At 39.4% G+C, this 22,027-nt stretch overlaps 1 protein-coding gene across 1 annotated transcript in view; it reads right to left on the bottom strand.

The window, feature by feature from the left end:
- The window catches only part of IL15 (interleukin 15), a 97,086-nt gene that overhangs the window by 32,730 nt on the left and 42,329 nt on the right, over positions 1 to 22,027 (bottom strand). The window lies entirely within an intron of this gene.

Here is a 22,027-nt window from a genome sequence, read left to right as displayed (position 1 = left end):
TTGAATGACTCACAGGTTTTGGGTTTGGAATGTCAGAGTAGTGGAGCTACTAATTGAGACTGGACATAAGACAGGGCTGGCTGGAAGGGAAGATGATTCACTCAGGGTGAAGCTTGGGAGGGTGGTGGAATAGCAAAGATAATGGTTTGCATATCATCAAAGACAGATGATATACAAATTAGAATCTTAAGACATGGCAGTGCTGAAGATATAATGCATGGGCTTAAAACCATGAATTCAGATCAAGCTAGGAGAGCATATAAAGAGAAAACTGCAGTGAGAAATGGGGAGAATAATCTTTAAACTTTCTTCAGATGATAGCTTTGGTGAAAGGCTTCTAATTGCTTGGGGTTAGTCACCGCTAACATGATCATGGGACAATGGAAACAGTGACAGACTTTATTTACTTGGGTTCCAAAATCACTGCAGATGGTCACTGCAGCCGTGAAATTAAAATATGCTTTCAAGAAAAGCTATGACCAACCTAGACAGAATATTAAAAAAAAAAAAAAGCAGAGACATTACTTTGCAAACAAAGATCCATATAGTCAAAGCTATGATTTTTCCAGTAGTCATGTATGGATGTGAGAATTTGACCATAAAGAAGGTTGAGTGCCAAAGAACTGACGACTCTTGAGAGTCCCTTGGACTGCAAGGAGATTCAACAAGTCAATCCTACAGGAAATCAATCTTGAATATTCATTGGAAGGACTGATGCTGAAGCTGAAACTCCAATACTTCGGCCACCTGATGTGTAGAGCTGACTCATTAGAAAAGACCCTGATGCTGGGAAAGACTGAGGGCAGAGGAGAAGGGGACGACAGAGGATGAAATGGTTGGATGGACATGAGTTTGAGCAAGCTCCGGGAGATGGTGATGGGCAGGGAAGCCTGGTGTGCTGCAGTCCATGGGGCTGCAAAGAATAGGACCTGGCTGAGCAACTAAACAACAACCACAGCATGATCCTGGGCTTCCCTGGTGGCTCAGTAGTAAAGAACTCCCCTGCTAATGCAGGAGACGCAGGTCCAGTCTCTGGGTAGAGAAGATTCCCCGGAGGAGGAAATGGCAACCCACTCCAGGACTCTTACCTGAGAAATTCCATGGACAGAGGAGGCTTGCAGGCTAGTCCATGGGGTCACAATAGAGTTGGACGCAACTTGGCAACTAAACAACAAAAACATGATCACACAGCCAGCAATTACAGCTCTCCTATGGACTCAGCACAATTTGTTTGAATGTACAAAGCACATTTTTTCAATTCAAACATTTCTGAAGTAGGGTCCCATCTTATACGTGATCTCTAATCTCATCTCGAGAAAAGCTGATTTTCCAGGCGAGAGTACTGGAGTGGGGTGCCATTGCCTTCTCTAGTAAAAAGATAGGTGCTTCTTAATGACAGCATCTCAAGGCAAGTTCTCTGGGAAGGAGACTCTGAAACAGATTTATGTGCAGGATGTATACTGAGAAGTGTCTTTGGGATCACTCCCAGTGGGGTAAGGAAGGAGAAATTAAGCCCAGTAAGGTCCAGTCTCTCTCTGGCTCTGCGGTGCACTGCAGCTGGGATGGCCCTTGATGTGGTCGATCTTGGAGAAAACAGGGCTTTTGTAAGACTCCCCTCTCTGCATTTCTCCCAGAGAGGACTGTCCAGCAACCGGCACTCCCAACCAAGCGGACAGCAAAGTCATCACTCCTTAAGGAAAATACAGCCATAGCACGGCACCCACTGCAGATGATTCTTAAGAATGAAGGAAAGACAGCACTTCTATCTCCATGTGATTTGATTTGAATATGATCCTGAAGTTTCAAACATAAATATTCCTTGGAACAAGCCATTTTAAAATCTGTCTTAGTAAAAGGTTAGGTCACCTGGAATCCCACCCTGTTTGGCATAAAGTGTAGAACGAGAATTACTCTGGAACATTTAAAGTAATATATAAGATTTTTAAAAGACATTCATTGCAAAATTCCCAGAAACTGACTGAAACATTATTTGGGACAAGAGACTAAATAATAATGGTTAAGTTCTAACTTTCTGAGCACTTAGAATGAGGTAGATTTATCATGTAATTAGTAGCTCTGAAGTTCCAATGCTCCTATCTTAAATGGCAAGGAAGGAACAGCCCCAGCCCTGTAGTGGAGGCATGGAGGGTGACCCCAGCCTTGTGTCACATTCTGCCTCCTAGTTGGCATCTCAGGTTAACAGCAGGGCCTATCAGCAGGCAGGCTGCCAGCACTCCCCTCAATCTACCTTGACTCCAGTGACAACCTAACCCCAGCAGACCTCATGGGGAACCTAAACCTTATCCATGACTCTCAAGGACCCGAACACCAAGCCTGGTGCCTTGACTCCTCAGGGCTTTCAGCTACTTTAGATTTGTGTATATTGCACGCTAAGTTCCATCAGTCATGTCTGACTCTTTGCCTCCCTAAAGACTGTAGTCTGCCAGGTTCCTCTGTTCTTGGGATTCTCCAGGTAAGAATATTGAAGTGTATCGCTATGCCCTCCTCCAGGGGATCTTCCAGACCCAAGGATCAAACCCATGTCTCTTATGTTTTCTGCTCTGGCAGGCGAGTTCTTTACCACTAGTGCCACCTAGGAAACCCAGATGCTCTATTCAGATATGTGCTAATGAAGCAACAATTAGAACTGGGCATGGAACAACAGATTGGTTCCAAACCGGGAAAGGAATACATCAAGGCTGTATATTGTCACCCTGTTTATTTAACATATGCAGAGTACATCATGAGAAAAGCTGGGCTGGATGAACCATAAGCTGGAATCAAGACTGCCGGGAGAAATATCAATAACCTCAGATATGCAGATGACACCACCCTTATGGCAGAAAGTGAAGAGGAACTAAAGAGCCTCTTGATGAAAGTGAAAGAGGAGAGTGAAAAAGCTGGCTTAAAACTCAACATTCAGAAAACGAAGATCGTGGCATCTGGTCCCATCACTACATGGCAAATAGATGGGGAAACAGTGGAAGCAGTGACAGACTCTATTATTTTGGGGGGCTCCAAAATCACTGCAGATGGTGACTGCAGCCATGAAATTCAAAGACACTAGCTCCTTGGAAGAAAAGTTATGACCAACCTAGACAGCATATTAAAAAGCAGAGACATTACTTTACCAACAAAAGTCCATCTAGTCAAAGCGATGGTTTTTCCAGAGTCATGTAAGGCTGTGAGAATTGGACTATAAAGAAAGCTGAGCGCCTCCGTACATGTATTTTCCAGGCAAGAGTACTGGAGCGGGGTGCCATTGCCTTCGGAGGAGGTTAAAAATGCACTACTTCTGGTAATGCATTCTGAAGGTAAAGGAATACTTCCTAAACCATTAACCAAAAAAAAAATATTTCAATCTACTCTGCCACAGGAAATAATAACTTTTCCTTCTATTCTCCCTATAGAAAACATTAAGAATCATTATCACATAAAAGACGAAATCTGAGTGTATGCAGACAAAAACCCAGCTTAGAGTATTGTTGTTCTTCCAAAGCCTCTGTTCTTTAGTTGGGTGCTTGTTTCATACAAATTGAAAACATGAGCTCTTGAATCTCTCTTTTTTTAAAATGATCAATGACACCTTTAACATCTAAAAGCTATGCACTCTCTCCTCAGAAAAATGCATATAAACACATATCCAAAAATTGGATGAAATCATATGAAGCTAAAACATCAAATCCTCTAAAAGTTTCAGAATACCTTTTTTTCTAAATTGTTGGCTCTGCAAAGTGATTTTTTTTAAATGCATATACATAGCACATACATAAAATACATTCGTTTATCTCCTACAGTGCCTAGCATTGCAGTTAACACGATGGAAGTTTTAATAAATGTCCACTGATTTCAATTACCCAAGAACTAAGTAGCCAACAGAAGACAGAACCATCCTTGTAATTCTTTGCCTGGTCATATCTTACACTATATTATGATTTCCTTTTTTAAAAAAAGACATAATTATTGTTACTGTGGGTTCAGGTTTAGAGCAGACGTAAAATAAACATTAAACCACAAACTCAGTATAACTACTTGGATATAACTATACACGCAATAAAAATTCACGTTTAGGTGAGGAAAGTACCTGTAACATAGGCAGTACTCAATAAGTATTTGTGGATTGTGAATACATGAATGTATGAATAATAAATAAGACAGGAGAAAGGCTGCTGCAAATGGAGGTTTTTGGATGGTTGGGGGCAATTGAGGTTAGTACTAAAGAGTGAATATGATTTGAATAGGAAGAAGGAGGCTATTCCAGCTAATATAGCCCCAGCATAAACTATACCATCCAAGGATGAAAAAACTTAAGAGGAGTCACCAACTGGAAAGTAAGGAAGGAAGTCAAAGGAAATACATTTGAATAGGTGAATTAGAGTGAGACTACATATGACCTTCCAAGTCAAGGTGAAGAATCAGATATTTGTTCTGGACAACAGAATACAACTTCAGATTCTTAAGACAGTGAAGTTACCTAACAATCATACTTTACAAGAATTAGTCAGTAATTAAACCCATAACTGAAGAGAAAAAAAACATTCATCATTTTTTAACATCAGCTAGTATGATACTCAACCAGGGGTTTACTTATTAGACAAACTATTACCTTAATCTGAGTGATAGCTCTTCTACTTTAAAAAAATTAGCTTTTGTTTCCTGGTCATCAACAATCACCCTTTTGTTCCAGGAAAATAGAGACTGTTGATTATTTAAGAGTGAAATTTGTAGGTGATGGCATGCTGAACCACACGTTAATTATTAGAAGGGTAAATAGAGGACTGGGTCATAACTAGTTGAGATCCCAGCATAAAATTCTCCAGTCTCTCCAGCACATATGCCCAATAGGAACTTACATCTGGGTTGTGACTATTGTCTCTTGTACTATACATAAATATTATATATACATCATTAGACTTATCAAGTATGCATGGTGTTTCTGCATTTTGACTGGCCTACTAAAGCCAGCCTTCATTCAATCTCTCTATAAATCCCTTCAGAGTACATTTGGTTATGGCCCTCTTTAGAACTCTCACTATTGATAAAAGTGAAAAGTAAACAATGTTTTTTTCTTTCCCAGAAAATTCGTACCACCCCATCTCCAGCCAAAAACCTTATTCCTCCCCTTCAGCACCACCTTCTCCGCTGGCAAACAAATATTATTTCAATGACTGAAAGTGGAAGTAAACTTGAGAAAGTGAAGTCACTCAGTCGTGTCCGACTCTTTGCGACCCCGTGGGCTGTAGCCCACCAGGCTCCTCCGCCCATGGGATTCTCCAGGCAAGAATACTGGAGTGGATTGCTATTTCCTTCTCCAGGGGATCTTCCCGATCCAGGGATCGAACCCAGGTTTCCCACATTCCCACGCTTTAACCTCTGAGCCACCAGGGAAGCCCCAAACTTGAGAATGCTGTCCTAATATATAGATAGGATAAAAGTGAGCCATAAGTTGTTAAATAAATTATACCAGGTTCCTACACTTTATCTATGACATCACAGTGTCTCTCACTATTCCTTAACTGTCCGGGGAACTTCCCAGTGTTGGCTTGCCGTTGTATGTCTATCTATGTGCGTGTGTGTGTGTGCATGCCACGTGCACACACACATATCTTTCCCATTTCATAGAATCTGATAAAAGTCTCCACTTCTATAAATCTTATATATTTTTTTGATGTGACTGTTATGTAAGGGTGTTGTAGCTATGGGGAGGTATATAGCACTGGCCTTCTGATGGAAAATTCTAGCTAGTACCTTATACCTTAAATGGTTTTGATCAAAAGTTTGATGGGGAAAAGCTTGTAATTAGATAAAATCAAAATTTTTGTGGAATTCAATTATCAATATTTTCCAAGGTTAGACTTGACAGAAAACTCAGATTTCACTAACTCAAGTTCACCTTGTTGTTAACATTTCTTATGGATCTGAATTTAAGAGGAAAGTATAGAGAAGGAGAACAAAGCTGGATATTATGGTTGTAGTCACCTACATAGAAAGATAATAGTTGAACCTGTCTTTATTGTTAACATTAGTAAGTGTTCAGAAAAAGCTCACAATGGACTTCCCTGGTAGCCCAGTGGATAAGAACCCACCTGCCAATGCAGGGCACATGGGTTCAGTCCCTGGTTCAGGAAGATTCTATATGCCACGGAGCAAATAAGCCCCTGTGCCACAACCACTGAGCCTGCACTCTAGAGCCTGCATGCCACAACTACCCAGCCCGAGTGCCCAGAGACTGCATTCCACAAGAGAAGCCATGGCAGCGAGAAGCCCATACACCCAAACGAAGAGTAGCCTCTGATCACCACAACTAGAGAGAGCCCACGGAGAGCAACGAAGACCCTGTACAGCCAAAAAATAAAATGAAAGAAGTAAATGTAGAAAGAAGAAAACACTCACAGTATGTCACAAACTATCCCTGAAGGAAGAAAGTACATTAAAAGAACAAAGTGTTAACATTAATAATCTCTGTAGCAGAACATAGCATTCAAATATATCTAACGTATCTAATGTTGGCTTCCCTGGTGGCTCAGAGGTTAAAGTGTCTGCCTGCAATGTGGGTGACCCAGTTTTGATCCCTGGGTTGGGAAGATCCCCTGGAGAAGGAAATGGCAACCCACTCCAGTATTTTTGCCTGGAGAATCCCATGGATGGAGGAGCCTGGTGGGTACAGCCCATGGGGTTGCAAAGAGTCAGACATGACTGAAGCGACTTCTCTTTCTTAATTTAAAAAAATTAGGGACTTCCCTGTGGTCTGGTGGTTCGGATTCTGTGTTTCCACTGCAGGATGCATGGGTTCTGTCCCCGGTGGGGGAACAAAGATTCTGCATTCTAGATGCATGTCCAAAAAATATTAAGAAGAGTTCAGAACAAAAATTCAGAAAGCAGCAGTGGAAAAGAAGTGTTTAAAAAAATTGAACAACTGTATAGAGAAATTAGTCTTCAGCATAAATTACTTCAATATGAGCTGTAAATTTGTGAATTCTATTGAAATACACAATCTGCATGATGCCAAGAGAAAATAGTAATTCTTGGCCTCAGAAACAACAAAATGGATCACTTGATGTCAGGGAGTTTTGTACAACCAATGGAGATTAGGCTCTGCACTAATGATCTCTTATCAAGAAACTAATGACTTAACTTGAGCTCCTGAAGAGTCTGTGGATTATTATCCGAAAAGAAAGAAAGCCCCATAATAGGGTAAAAGGCCATGCAGAGTAACTGCCTTTGGGGAAAAAAAAAAAAAAAGCTTTCTCCGTTTCCAACAGAAACACATAAAACATAAATTATACGGGAATGAAAAATATGCTAAAAATCTTGTTTTTTCACTTCGATTCCTTCGGGCACCCATTATCATGCTTGAACTGAATATTTACATCAAATAAACACCATTAGCAGAAAAGATGATGAAAGAAAATTCTTTCCCCACTTAGAGCATTTCAACATCTGGGCTACCATGGGTCATTAAGGAACAGGGAAATAGACCCTCTAGACTGCCACCTACCTTTTGATTTTTTTTTTAAAGGAAAATGTGAAGAAATATCTGTATTGTTAGATTCCATTGCGATGCTGGATAACCTGTTTCCAGGCAAAGAAAAGATTACTGTGACTTCTATTAACCCTTTAAAAAAATGTCTTCTTCTTTTAACTCGGGTTAATGAGACATGCCAACTCTTAAGAAAACAGAAGAAGGAAAGGCACTGTGTTTCACAGTGCATCTCACGTAAGAGTTCTGAGCAACAATCAAGTGGGGTTCTGGGGAAAGAAGGAAACGTACAGTGAGAGAAACAGGCATTCCCTCAGGCTTGGCTTAATTAAGGTAAAACAAGACCACTTAGAGTCACAGAATTATTGGGCGGGTGTTAAGGCTGAGCTGAGTACCAGAAATGTCACCACAAAGGGTAAGTGGAGAATGAGAAATTTTAATAAGGAAAAACTGGCATTAAAGTATGCTCATTTCAATGGATAAACAAAACAAAACCAAAAAAAGAACCTCTCCAAGATGTTTAATTAATGCTCAGCGAGGATTCCTTGGTCTGAGGCACTTCTTAGGACTTATGCCTAGAGTAATAAAAGAGGTGAATTACTGAACATAAATGATGTTTGATCCTTTACAGTGCAAATAGCCAAGGAAAGAAGTACAAAAGCTTGATTCTAATGTACAGCAAGGATGAGCTGAACAAGACTAGAAGCGCGCCAGCAACGACTGACCACGCAGAGGCATGGCTGAGAGGGGATACCCCTCACCCAAGGTCAGGGGCAGCGGCCAAGAGGAGCTACCCCTCACCCAAGGTCAGGGGCAGCAGCCAAGAGGAGCCACCCTATGCCTGAGATGAGGGGCGGCAGCCGGGAGGAGCAACCCCCGGTCCAAGGAGCGGCAGCTGCGCGGGCACAGGAGGGCTGAGAGGAGCTACTCCATGTTCAAGGTCAGGAGGGGCAGCCGTGAAGAGATACCCCTCGTCCAAGGTAAGGAGCTGTGGATGCACTTTGCTAGAGCAGCCGTGAAGAGATGCCCCACATCCAAGGTAAGAGAAACTAAAGGAAGACGGTAGGTGTGGCAAGAGGGCATAAGAGGGCAGACACACTGAAACCACAGTCACAGACAACTAGTCAATCTGATCACATGGACCACAGCCTTGTCTAATTCAATGAAACTAAGCCATGCCCTGTGGGGCCACCCAAGATGGACGGGTCATGGGGTAGAGGTCTGACAGAATGTGGTCCACTGGAGAAGGGAATGGCAAACCACTTCAGTATTCTTGCCTTGAGAACCCCATGAACAGTATGAAAAGGCAAAATGATAGGATACTGAAAGAGGAACTCCCCAGGTCAGTAGGTGCCCAATATGCTACTAGAGATCAGTGGAGAAATAACTCCAGAAAGAATGGAGGGATGGAGCCAAAGCAAAAACAATACCCAGCTGTGGAAGTGACTGTGATAGAAGCAAGGTCTGATGCTGTAAAGAGCAATATTGCATAGGAACCTGGAATGTTAGGTCCATGAATCAAGGCAAATTGGAAGTGGTCAAACAGGAGATGGCAAGAGTGAACATCGACATTCTAGGAATCAGCGAACTAAAATGGACTGGAATGGGTGAATTTAACTCAGATAACCATTATATCTACTACTGTGGGCAGGAATCCCTTAGAAGAAACTGAGCAGCCATCATGGTCAACAAAAGAGTCTGAAATGCGGTACTTGGATGCAATCTCAAAAACAACAGAATAATCTCTGTTCGTTTCCAAGGCAAACCACTCAATATCACAGTAATCCAAGTCTATGCCCCAACAAGTAATGCTGAAGAAGCTGAAGTTAAACGGTTCTATGAAGACCTACAAGACCTTTTAGAACTAACACCCAAAAAAGATGTCCTTTTCATTATAGGGGACTGGAATGCAAAAGTAGGAAGTCAAGAAACACCTGGCTGCTGCTGTTAAGTCACTTCAGTTGTGTCCAACTCTGTGTGACCCCATAGATGGCAGCCCACCAGGCTCCCCCGTTTCTCCAGGCAAGAACACTGGAGTGGGTTGCCATTTCCATCTCGAATGCATGAAAGTGAAAAGTGAAAGTGAAGTCTCTCAGTCGTTTCCGACTGTTCACGACCCCATGGACTGCAGCCTACCTGGCTCCCCCGTCCATGGGATTTTCCAGGCAAGAGTACTGGAGTGGGGTGCCATTGCCTTCTCCAAGAAACGCCTGGGGTAAGAGGTATTTTGGCCTTGGAGTATGGAGTGAAGAAGGGCAAAGTATAATCGAGTTTTGCCAAGAGAATGCACTGGTCATAGCAAACACCCTCTTCCAACAACATAAGAGAAGACTCTACACATGGACATCACCAGATGGTCAACACCAAAATCAGATTGATTATATTCTTTGCAGCCAAAGAGAAGAAGTTCTATTTAGTCAGCAAAAACAAGATCGGGAGCTGACTGTGGCTCAGATCATGAACTCCTTCTTGCCAAACTCAGACTTAAATTTAAGAAAGTAGGGAAAACCACTAAACCATTCAGGTATAACCTAAATCAAATCCCTTATGATATACAGTGGAAGCGAGAAATAGATTTAAGGGACTAGATCAGATAGAGTGTGTGATGAACTATGGACGGAGGTTCATGACATTGTACAGGAGACAGGGATCAAGACCATCCCCATGTAAAAGAAATGCAAAAAAGCAAAATTGCTGTCTGGGGAGGCCTTACAAATAGCTGTGAAAAGAAGAGAAGTGAAAAGCAAAGGAGAAGAGGAAATATATAAGCATCCGAATGCAGAGTTCCAAAGAATAGCAAGGAGAGATAAGAAAGCCTTCCTCAGCGATCAATGCAAAGAAATAGAGGAAAACAACAGAATGGGAAAGACTAGAGATCTCTTCAAGAAAATTAGAGATACCAAGGGAACATTTCACCCAAAGATGGGCTCGATAAAGGACATAAATGGTATGGAACTAACAGAAGCAGAAGATATTAAGAAGAGGTGGCAAGAATACACAGAAGAACTGAACAAAAAGGATCTTCATGACCCGGATAATCATGATGGTCTGATCTCTCACCTAGAACCAGACATCCTGGAATGTGAAGTTAAGTGGGCCATAGAAAGCTTCACTATGAACAAAGCTAGTGGAGGTGATGGAATTCCAATTGAGCTATTTCAAATCCTGAAAGATGATGCTATGAAAGTGCTACACTAAATATGCCAGCAAATTTGGAAAACTCAGTAGTGGCCACAGGACTGGAAAAGGTCAGTTTTCATTCCAATCCCAAAGAAAGGCCATGCCAAAGAATGCTCAGACTACCGCACAATTGCACTCATCTCACACTCTAGTAAAGTAATGATCAAAATTCTCCAAGCCAGGTTTCAGCAATAAGTGAACCATGAACTTCCAGATGTTCAAACTGGTTTTAGAAAAGGCAGAGGAACCAGAGATCAAATTGCCAACATCTGCTGGATCATCAAAAAAGGAAGAGAGTTCCAGAAAAACATCTATTTCTGCTTTAGTGACTATGCCAAAGCCTTTGACTATGTGAATTACAATAAACTGTGGAAAATTCTGAAAGAGATGGGAATACCAGACCACCTGACTTACCTCTTGAGAAACCTGTATGCAGGTCAGGAAGCAGCAGTTAGAACTGGACATGGAACAACAGACTGGTTCCAAATAGGAAAAGGAGTACATCAAGGCTGTATATTGTCACCCTGCTTATTTAGCTTATATGTAGAGTACATCATGAGAAACACTGGGCTGGAAGAAGCACAAGCTGGAATCGAGATTGCCGGGAGAAATATCAATAATCGCAGATATGCAGATGACACCACCCTTATGGCAGAAAGTGAAGAGGAGCTACAAACCTCTTGATGAAAGTGAAAGAGGAGGGCAAAAAAGTTGGCTTAAAGCTCAACATTCAGAAAACGAAGATCATGACATCTGTTCCCATCACTTCATGGGAAATAGATGGGGAAACAGTGAAAACAGTGTCAGACTTTATTTTTGGGGGCTCCAAAATCACTGCAGATGGTGACTGCAGCCATGAAACTAAAAGACGCTGACTCCTTGGAAGGAAAGTTATGACCAACCTAGACAGCATATTGAAAAGCAGAGACATTACTTTGGCAACAAAGGTCCGTCTAGTTAAGGCTATGGTTTTTCCAGTGGTCATGTATGGATGTGAGAGTTGGACTATGAAGAAAGCTTAGCACAGAAGAATTGATGCTTTTGAACTGAGGTGTTGAAGACTCTTGATAGTCCCTTGGACTGCAAGGAGATCCAACCAGTCCTTCCTAAAGTAGATCAGTCCTGGGTGTTCTTTGGAAGGACTGACGCTAAAGCTGCAACTCCATTACTTTGGCCACCTCATGCGAAGAGTTGACTCATTGGAAAAGACTCTGATGCTGGGAGGGATTGGGGGTGGGAGAAGAAGGGGACGCCAGAGGATGAGATGGCTGTATGGCATCACCGACTCGATGGACATGAGTTTGAGTAAACTCTGGGAGTTGGCAATGGACAGGGAGGCCTGGCCTGCTGCAATTCATGGGGTCGCAAAAAGTCAGACAAGACTGATTGACTGATCTGAACTGAACTAAACTGATTGAGCCCCCAAAGAAAGGCTAGTGGGACAGATGTTCTGTCAGAAGAAAGTGGTCAGATGAAAGATGTGTCCAAATACACTAGGCAAACACAGCGCTGAGTTATGAACTTTGTAATAACACAGAGGGCAGAATTCATAAAGACAATTTCCAATCAACTTTTATGAGATTTCCTTTATAGGCAAGTTGTAAAGCCATCTCCATGCAGGAAGCTTTACTTTCCATCAAGTATTTGACAGAAACAGAACCATCTGACAAGTCTCTGATACTCAAAGAACAAAAAAATAAAAGCAGTGATACAATATTCATTCAGTAGAGTGAAGCAAATAAAACAGGAGATAGCTCACTCTGGACATGATACTGGTGGCATTAGGCTTCCTGCCTCTAACGATTGTAGTCACACGCTCCCTCTAGCTATAATAAAACATTGTTATCCAGCTAGAAAATCAACACATTGGCTTCCAAAGCACATGGACTCACTAGTTTTCCTATCAGAATCCTACAGCTTTATGAAGCCACGCGCTGACAGAATGGCAGAGTAAAAAGAAAATAAAACCAAAAGGAAAACAGATAAACAGCTGTTTCCCCTTGCACGAAGGCATCACTGCAAACATATAGTAGTAAAGGTTCTTGCGTTGTGACAAGTCTTTTTGTTCCCTACATACTGAATGGCAGCATGAATGGTTTTGTTCTGTTTGGGTTGCTATTTTCCAAACTTTATTACCAGAAAAATCATTCCCTAGATGCATGTTGCTCATAATATCCTCCCCTCTAGGGAGAGAAGTTATAGCTCAGACCCCATTTCTAATTTAACCATTCACTTAATTTTCTTTAACAGTTTAAAATGTCCTGTGGATGCTACGACTTGGGCCATCAATTTGGGGGAGAGCCTGTCAGAATGACACCAGTATTTCATACAACATATTTCACAAAGAAAGGCAAAAACAACTTTGTCAAGACAATGTGTGATAACTATTCTGGCTCTGGTCTGCTATTATGATGCCTGTGTCTCAATATTTTGGTAATTTATCCTAGATAGCAGAAATATGACTGTCTCATCAAAGTGAGAATAATCATGCCTAGCTTGTAACCAAATAGTCAAATAATCAGTATAAAAGATACGCTTGGTGAAATGGAGAAAAGGCAAAAAAAAAAAAAAAAAAAAAAAAAAGAAAAGAAAGAAAATGAAACACTTGAGAAGAGCAGAGCATCAAAACTGGAAGCTAAGAAAGAGTTTCATTGTGTGAAGAAAGAAAAACAGTCCTATAACTTGTCAAGCCCCATGTACATTCCAATCAATTTTATTATTATAATAGTCACACACCCAACTCCTACAGACATGGAAATAAAAATAAACAAATGGGACCTAATTAAATTTAAAAAAATAGTCACAAACATTCATCTGTAAATTTTCTTCATATGTTTTGTTGAGATCCAACAAACTCTAGGTAGTCAAACCAAAATAAATTAAAAGTCTCTAGCAACCTGGAAACTAGCCAAAGTAGGTTGGTCATTTTATAGTTGGGACAATGAGGTCCAGAGATGTCTACTGACTTGTCCCAAATTACTTAATTACTGAGTAAATAATAATTATTAAAGTAATTACTATTATGAAAATCCAGAATGCACACTGTTTCACACATAAACTATACTGCTCCTAATACAACTGAGCTGGTTCCCACAACTGTGAGGCTGGATCCAACCTCTAAATCATGCGGAAAAAATAGATTCTCTCATTGTCTTAATGGGGAGAAAAAACAAGATTCACAAGCAGTCAACAAAGAAATCAATAGTACTCTCAGAAAAAGTTACACTCTATAGCCTAAGTAGTATATATCATATATTCAATATAACACTATGTGCTGTATATGTGCGTGTGCACCAGATCAAAAATTCTACTCCATGTGGTCTCTAGTTAATGGTAGCTTGCTATCCTCAAGAGTGGGAATTTTCTTCATTGACTTTATATTTTTTGCAGTTCCCTTAGCACACTGTTAAAGGAATTATAGTCATTCACTTCAATTACCTCTGAAAAGAGTATGAATAAAGAAGAAAAACTACAGTTGCACTCTTGATTTCCAAAAGAAACTGAAATGAGTTTGACTCAGTTAATCAAGTTTTTAAAGTGCATTTCTAAGATAAGCAGAGAGGAGACAGGGTGCAAGCAGAAACCACAGCTTGAAATACAACAGGGCGGATTAAACTGAAGTCCAGTGCAAATCACGGGAATATGCAGAGCATAACAAAGCCTAATTTGGGTTACTCTTGACCATCTGGATATCCTATTTCGCAGGTCCAGTGCTCATGTAAAGCTTGTGCTGGCACCCTCTAATGCAGTACTTTTCACAGCAGTACGTAGAACCAACACAGTCTGGCTATGTAGCAATAATGTTGGTTCCCATACTGCCCGTGTATAAAATCAGGCCCTCTGATGAATGTGCTATGGGGACAAAGTTCTGTAGTTCAACCAAATCCAGGCTTGCCCAACTCAGTCAATTACTATTTTGGAGGAACAGGGCATGACAAGCAAAATTATATACCTCACCCTGCACCCCTACCAAATCCTACCTTAAAAGGTGCATATGGTGAGGTATTGCCCCTGTTATATGGAGATGTTATATGGCACAGTTGACCTTAACAGGGAGATTATATGAGGGGAAGTGGGCAAAGCGGACAACTAATTTAATCACATGCGCTCAGAACTTTTTCTGGATGGTGGCACAAAGGGATGCCAGAGAGATTCAAGTCATAAGAAGGACTACACATGCCTTTGCTGGTCTCACGATGAAGGGAGTCATGTAAGAAGGGATACTGGTGGCTTCTAGGACTCGTGTGTAGCCCCTGCTGACAGGCAGCAAGGAGACAAGGACTTCACTTGTACAACCACAGGAACTGAATTATGCTCACAACGAATTATGCTGAATAATTAAATTTAACTTAAATGCTTGGCAATCGATGTTTCTGGAGTTTCCACATAAAAAGCCCAGCCTGGAAAACACCTTGATTTCTACCTTGTGAGACCCTGAGTAAAATACCCAGTCAAGCTTGTTTGGACTTCTGATCTACATAACTGTGATATAATTAATGGATGTTATTTTAAGCCACTAAGTTTGGAATGATTTGTTACACGGCATAGAAAACTACTACTTAGGGCAATTTACTTACCTCCTAAAGCTTGTAAAAAGCAAAGATGACAATATAAATCATAAGAAGCTGTAATAAAGAGTAAAGAGATGATGCACACAATAAACCTAGCAAAGTAAGTGAAAGTGAAGTGAAGTCGCTCAGTCGTGTCCGACTCTTTGTGACCCCGTGGACTGTAGCCCGCCGGGCTCCTCTGTCCATGGGATTCTCCAGGCAAGAATACTGGAGTGGGGTGCCATTTCCTTCTCCAAAGTAATTAGCATGCAATAAGAAATTAAGAAGCAATTACTGTACTTTTAAATATTTTATGACATTTCAAAGATATTTGTCACATTTTGGAAGTCAACCATTCTGAAATCCCCTGCAAAACTGTTTGGCTATTATTTCTGCCAAGGTCGCCAATACCTTAAACAGACTTAACAGGTGTGTGTAATTGAAATGTCATGTGAGATAACACATGAAATTAATCAGATGATTCACAAAGTACATTTGAAAATAATTTTGGCTCATTTGTGTATTTTCATCTTATACATGCTCCAATTCAGCAGAGCATAAAAAACAATAATAATATTTTTAAAGATATCTTTAAACAAGATTAGGGTCCTGATAAATAAAGTCACAAGTGCTCTAGGTTCTGGTTCACTATTACAATAAAGAACAAGTGAAGAATTACCTGAAACCTGCACAAGGCTAATATCAACTTTAGCAAAACACTCTCAATTTTAGGACCCAAACAGGAAAGAGTAAGTGCCTTGTGAATGCTCAATTTGCTTACATGGTTTGACTAGTCAAAATAAGGCATAGTTATGAAAGTGGAAATGTGGCTTGAGAGAAAAGAGCAGAAAATTAATTATGTTGGAATATTAGGAATAGGATAAGAAATGAGAGTACTCTGAAGGAAGATAAACCATGTAATAAAGTTAGAAAGAAACTAGAATGCTTTGAAAGAGGATAAACCATATAGTAAGATGAAAAATTAAGTGAATCTATGAGACCACTGTTAGGATGAGAGCAAGCTATCACATATAAATGACACAAACGGACACGAGTTAAGGGAAAGACCTTACACAGTGACAGAGGGCCAATCCGACAAGAAGATAAAACATTCGTAAATATTTATCAACCAGCATAAAGTGAAAGTGAAGTCGCTTAGTCGTGTCCGACTCTTTGCGACCCATGGACTGTAGTCCACCAAGCTCCTCTGTCCATAGAAGCACCTAAATATATAAAGCAAATATTAATGTACCCAAGGGGAGAAAAGGAAAAAAAAATACAATAATAGCAAAGGACTTAACATTCCAATGATATCAGTGGATAGATCATCCAGACAAAATATCAATACGGAAACCCTTGATTTAAACTACATGTTAGGCCAGTCTGACCTAACAGACGTATACAAAAGATTCTATCCAAAAGCAGCAGAATATTTAAAAGTCAGAAGATAAGAAATTGCGTTCATCTTCAAGAAAAATAAAAGACATTCCCTATCATGAGAGACTATAATCAATATATGTAATTTGTTTTCCCTGCTAATAGGAACATATATATCAATAATTACTTTAAGTGTAAATGGATTAAATGCTCCAACCAAAAGACACACACTACCTGAATAGATACAAACACAAGACTTATATATATGCTGTCTGCAAGAGACCCACTTCAGACTAGAGACACATACAAACTGAAAGTGAGATGATGAAAAGAGATATTCCATGCAAGTGAAAATCAAAAGAAAGCAGAAGTAGCAATTCTCATATTAGGCAAAATATACCTTAAAATAAAGAATATTATAAGAGATAAGGAAGGATATTACATAATGATCAAGGGATCAGTACAAGAAGAAGACATAACAATTGTAAACATTTATGAACCAAATATACAAGCACCTCAATACATAAGGCAAACTCTAATAGACGTAAAAGGGGGAATAGACAGTAACGCAATAATAGCAGAGAACTTTAACACCCCACTTACACCAATGGACAGATCATCAAAACCGAAAATAAAGAAACACAAGCCTTAAATGACATATTGCACCTAATTAGGTCTAATTGATATCTTCAGGACATTCCATCCAATGCAGAAGAATACATTTTCTTCTCAGGTGCACACAACATTCTCTAGGATAGATCACATTTTGGGTCACAAATCAAGCCTTAGTAAATTTAAGAAAAACTGAAGTCAAATCAAGCACCTTTTCTGACCACGACACTATGAGACTAGATATCAATTATAGGGAAATATATATATATATATAAAATACAAACACATTGAGATTAACCAAAGCATTTCTAAATAGCCAACAGGTTACTGAAAAAATAAAATGGGAAATTAAAAAAAATTTTTAGAAACAAATGATAATGAAAACACAATGATTCAAAACCTATGGGATACAGCAAACTCAGTTTTATGAAGGAAGTTTATAGCCATACAATCCAACCTCAAGAAACAAGAAAAATATCAGATAGATAATCTAACCTTACACCTGAAGCAACTGGCAAAAAGAACAAAAGAACTCCAAAGTTAGTAGAAGGAAAGAAATCATAAAGTTAAGAGCAGAAATAACTGAAAAAGAAATGAAAGAAACAATAGCAAAGATCAATAAAACTAAAAGCTGGTTCCTTGAGAAGATAAACAAAATTGACAAACCATTAGCCAGACTCAAAAACAAACAAACAAACAAAAACCAAAGGGAGAAGACTCTAATCAACAAAATTAAGAATGAAAAAGAGATTACAAAAGACAATGCAGAAACACACAGGATCATAAGAGGGGTAGGATGGAATGGGAGGTGGGAGGGAGGCTCAGCAGAGAGGGAAACATGCATACCCACGGCTGATGCATGTTGATGTATGGCAGAAACCAACACAACATTGCAAAGCAATTATCCCTCAATTAAAAATTTTAAAAAGTAAGGAGACTAAACAGCTAGAAATGACATTAAAACAGAAATGACATGAAAACTACTCAGCTCTGCTCGGTTGCTCAGTCATGTCTGACTCTTTGTGACCCTTCAGGCTATAGCCCACTAGATTCCTCTATCCAGTGGGATTTTTCAGGCAAGAATACAAGAGTGGGTCACCATTCCCATCTCCAGGTGACCTTCCCAACCCAGGGATCAAACCCAGTCTCCTTCATCGCAGGAAGATTCTTTTACCCGCTAAGTCATTGGGGGAAGCCATTAAAACCACCAGATTAAAAAATAAAACAAAATTGCTCCCCATCTCCACTCTATTATCTCTAAGCCTTGGCTATACACTGAAATAAAATAAAACTGAATTAAAATATATGTATCTTTTTGTTATGAAGGAATAAAAATGACAGCTAGTAAGAGGTAGGACTTATTTCTATGGTTAAACCACTGAAGATCAACTAATGGGATGTAAAATTCAAATTAGTAGATTTTACCCATATACAGATAGAACCTTTACTCATAATAAATGCATAAGTCAGAAGAAGCTGCAATATTTCCTTTATCTTATTTCATATAATTATTTACTAGTAATGATTACCAAAATTAAAAAAATACAACTGTCAGTCTCTGTATATAGAAAGATTTTATCAAAGGTAAAATGAAAACTCACCATATTGCAAAGATGGCCACAACAATCCCTTCATCCCTGTGCCTTTGTGCAACATAATGTTACTTCTCCTTCCATAGAGGGATGGAATCGCTTTTCTGTCCCATTAACCTGGGCTGGCCCTATCTCTATAACTTACTGAGGTTGAGAAGATTGGCAAAAATAAAAAGGAATTTCCAGGGCTAGGTTGTAGGAAGCCGTGCCTCTCTGTTTTCTCCATCTTTGAATGCTTCCACTGCCATGAAAGAAAATCCAGCTAGACTGCTAAATGAAATCATCATATCTAGAGAAAAACTCAGATCACAGCCAGCCCCATGGGCCCAGACATGTGAGTGAGGAATCTTGAGTAAGTCCAGACAAGACCAACAGAGAAACTGACCAGTCAACAAGCAGAATTGTAAGAAATAATAAAGCACTGTGGCTTTAAGTCCACTAATTTTGGATAATTTGTTACCTAGCAACAGATTGTAAGATTTAGAACATATGAGTTAGTAATCTCTAGTTAGTAAACCTCAGCCTATAATGTTAAACCATCTAACTTTCTACAGCATTTTGCAGTACATTTCACAACCTAGTTTTTCCACTAACCATAACCTTATGAGCTAGTTATTATTAATATCCAGACTTAAAGAAGTGAAAACAAAGGCTGACTAGTTTACTTAGCTAAAACTGTGCCCACAAAACTATCCTCACTAATCTGTGATCTTCTTTAAGTAGGGGATGTCTTACTCATCTTTGAATCTCAAGGACCCACAAGATGACAAACGTAAAGAAGGAAATTTTTAAAAGGTTGGATGGATGGATGGTTGGGTGGATGGTTGGATAAATGGATGGATGAATCAACCCGTTACTTCCTCTACTCTTATAAATATTTTAAAACATTGATATACATGGAGCCACCCTCATGCACAGCCCATCCAAAGTCTTTCTTTGCTAGGTGTTTTGGCTATTTTTCACTTGAGTTAGTAATAGATAGCTTCTATTCCTGATTGTCTCCTTGTAAGTAAAACCTAATGTATCAATGTTTTTCTCAAAACTTAGTACCTAAAACTAAACACAATAATGAATTTATCTAAAACTCCTTTCTGTAATCCGAATTCTGCATCTATAAGAAAGCAATGCTTTGTAAATTTCAAAAGTTTATCTGAAATAAGGTATCACGTTAAAGAAAATAAATAAAATAATGTCTTGGTTCTAATGGGATGAGATTGAATCTCTCTAGAAATCTGTTGTAAGAAGCAAAATGCCTTAGTTAAACTTAAGATCAATAAAACTCAGTCGGAAAATATAATTATTCTCTTGTGATCTACTTGAATTGAGGGAATAAATGGACTCATTAATTTTAGCTAGTTTAAGAGGCTTCTTTAAACTGTGCCATTGATTTTGGTTAATTTAGATAGAATTAAAGAACTCAAGTTGTTTTATTAAATGCTTTTTATAATGCATTTATTTTGGTCCATTTTAAAAGATTATTACACCCTTTAATCCCATGGTTAAAACATAAATAATCCCCAATCCTTGATGCCAAGTGCAGCTAGCTACAATTATGTGCTGTTTTGTTCTATCATTTACCATGATGCTCTCATAAACCAAACGTAAGCCAAACTTTGCATTAATTTCTTTAGAATCATGAACTTAAGAATTTTCAGAAACTATTATGTTAATTCTAACAATTTTTTAAAGTCTATATTAATTTGGGGTTTCCCAGGTGGCACTAGGGGTAAAGAACCAGCCTGCCAATGCAGGAGATGGAAGAGATGTGGGTTTGATCTCTGGGTTGGGAAGATCTCCTGGAGGAGGGCATGGCAACCCACTTCAGTAATGACTTTTCAAAACATATATATACTAAAGATTAGGAAATCTAGATTTCTGGCCCAGACATGTCTGCCATCATTCGGTTCTCTGACAATAAATTATAGCAGGGGTTTGGGAAATATGGCTTGATGGGGAAAATCAGGTTGAAGCTTCTGTTCTACATTTTAAAATTAGAAAAAATAAGAAATTAAAAAAGAAGAATATGTAACAGAGACAATAGTTGTCCCACAACAAATTAAAATATTTACTATTTGACCCTTTACACGAAAAAGTTTGATCGCTATCAATGGTATTTCCACCCAAATAGGCTATCACTTTTTCAAACTTCATTAATCTAAAAGCAAAGCTTTTCTGCCAAGACAACACCTTCTGCTAACTTTTCATTCAACTTGCTTCAACCATGACCCCTGGCTCAGAAGCACCTGTTGCCAGAGCCTCTCTCTGAGCCCCAGTAACCATTTCTATGCTTTTGTGCGTCACCACCGCTATTTTCAACAACTTAGTTGAAACTTGCATCACCTTAAGGCTGAATTCCCATAACGATAATCTCTGTTTCACTCTTTAATTCTGCTGTCTGTGCCTCTAATGGGTTGATTTAAAACAACAACTTTATTATCATCATAGATCACTTAAACTGTATCAAGTTTTCCATTGCTTACTATTGTATGTATAAATTATACGGCATTGTTTGAGTTTATGGTGGGCTGCTGTCTATGGGGTTGCACAGAGTTGGACATGACTGAAGCGACTTAGCAGCAGCAACAGGGATAGGGAGGGAGCTTGGGATGGTCATGTACATGCTGATATATTTAAAATAGATAACCAACAAAGGACCTATTGTATAGCACATGGATCTCTGCTCAATGTTCTGTGGCAGCCTGGATGGGAGAGAGGTTTGTGGGGAGAATGGATACATGTATATGTATGGCTGAGTCCCTTTTCTGTTCACTTGAAACTATCACAACATTGTTAACTGGCTATACACCAATATAAAATAAAAAGCAAAAAAAAAAAAAGGAAAATAAACCCCAGGTAAAAGGACCAGTTTAGGAGTTGAGATCTTATAGGACAGAGGTACAGCCATAAGAGGAGTTTATAAAGAAGTCTGAATGATTTAAAGAGTTTCTTTAATAAAAGGAAACGTTTCTTTAAAAATAATAAATAAATTATATAGCATTTTCAAAGTCCTACATAATCAGACACCTGCATTTTTAACTTTATTTTCCAATTAAGTGGTGGCCAATAAAAAGTTGCAGGGGGAGTAGCTCGGTGGTATATTGCATGCCTTGCATATACGAGGCCCCAGGTTCAACCCCCACCTCCTCCATCTGTGTATTTTGGGCTTCTCTTACGGTTCAGTGGTAAAGAATATGCCTGTAATGCAGGAGACACAGGAGATGAGGTTCAATCACTGG

Source organism: Capra hircus, chromosome 17 (genome assembly GCF_001704415.2).
Source record: "Capra hircus breed San Clemente chromosome 17, ASM170441v1, whole genome shotgun sequence".
In the NCBI taxonomy this organism is placed as follows: domain Eukaryota; kingdom Metazoa; phylum Chordata; class Mammalia; order Artiodactyla; family Bovidae; genus Capra; species Capra hircus.
This window is presented reverse-complemented; position numbering and strand designations above follow the sequence as displayed.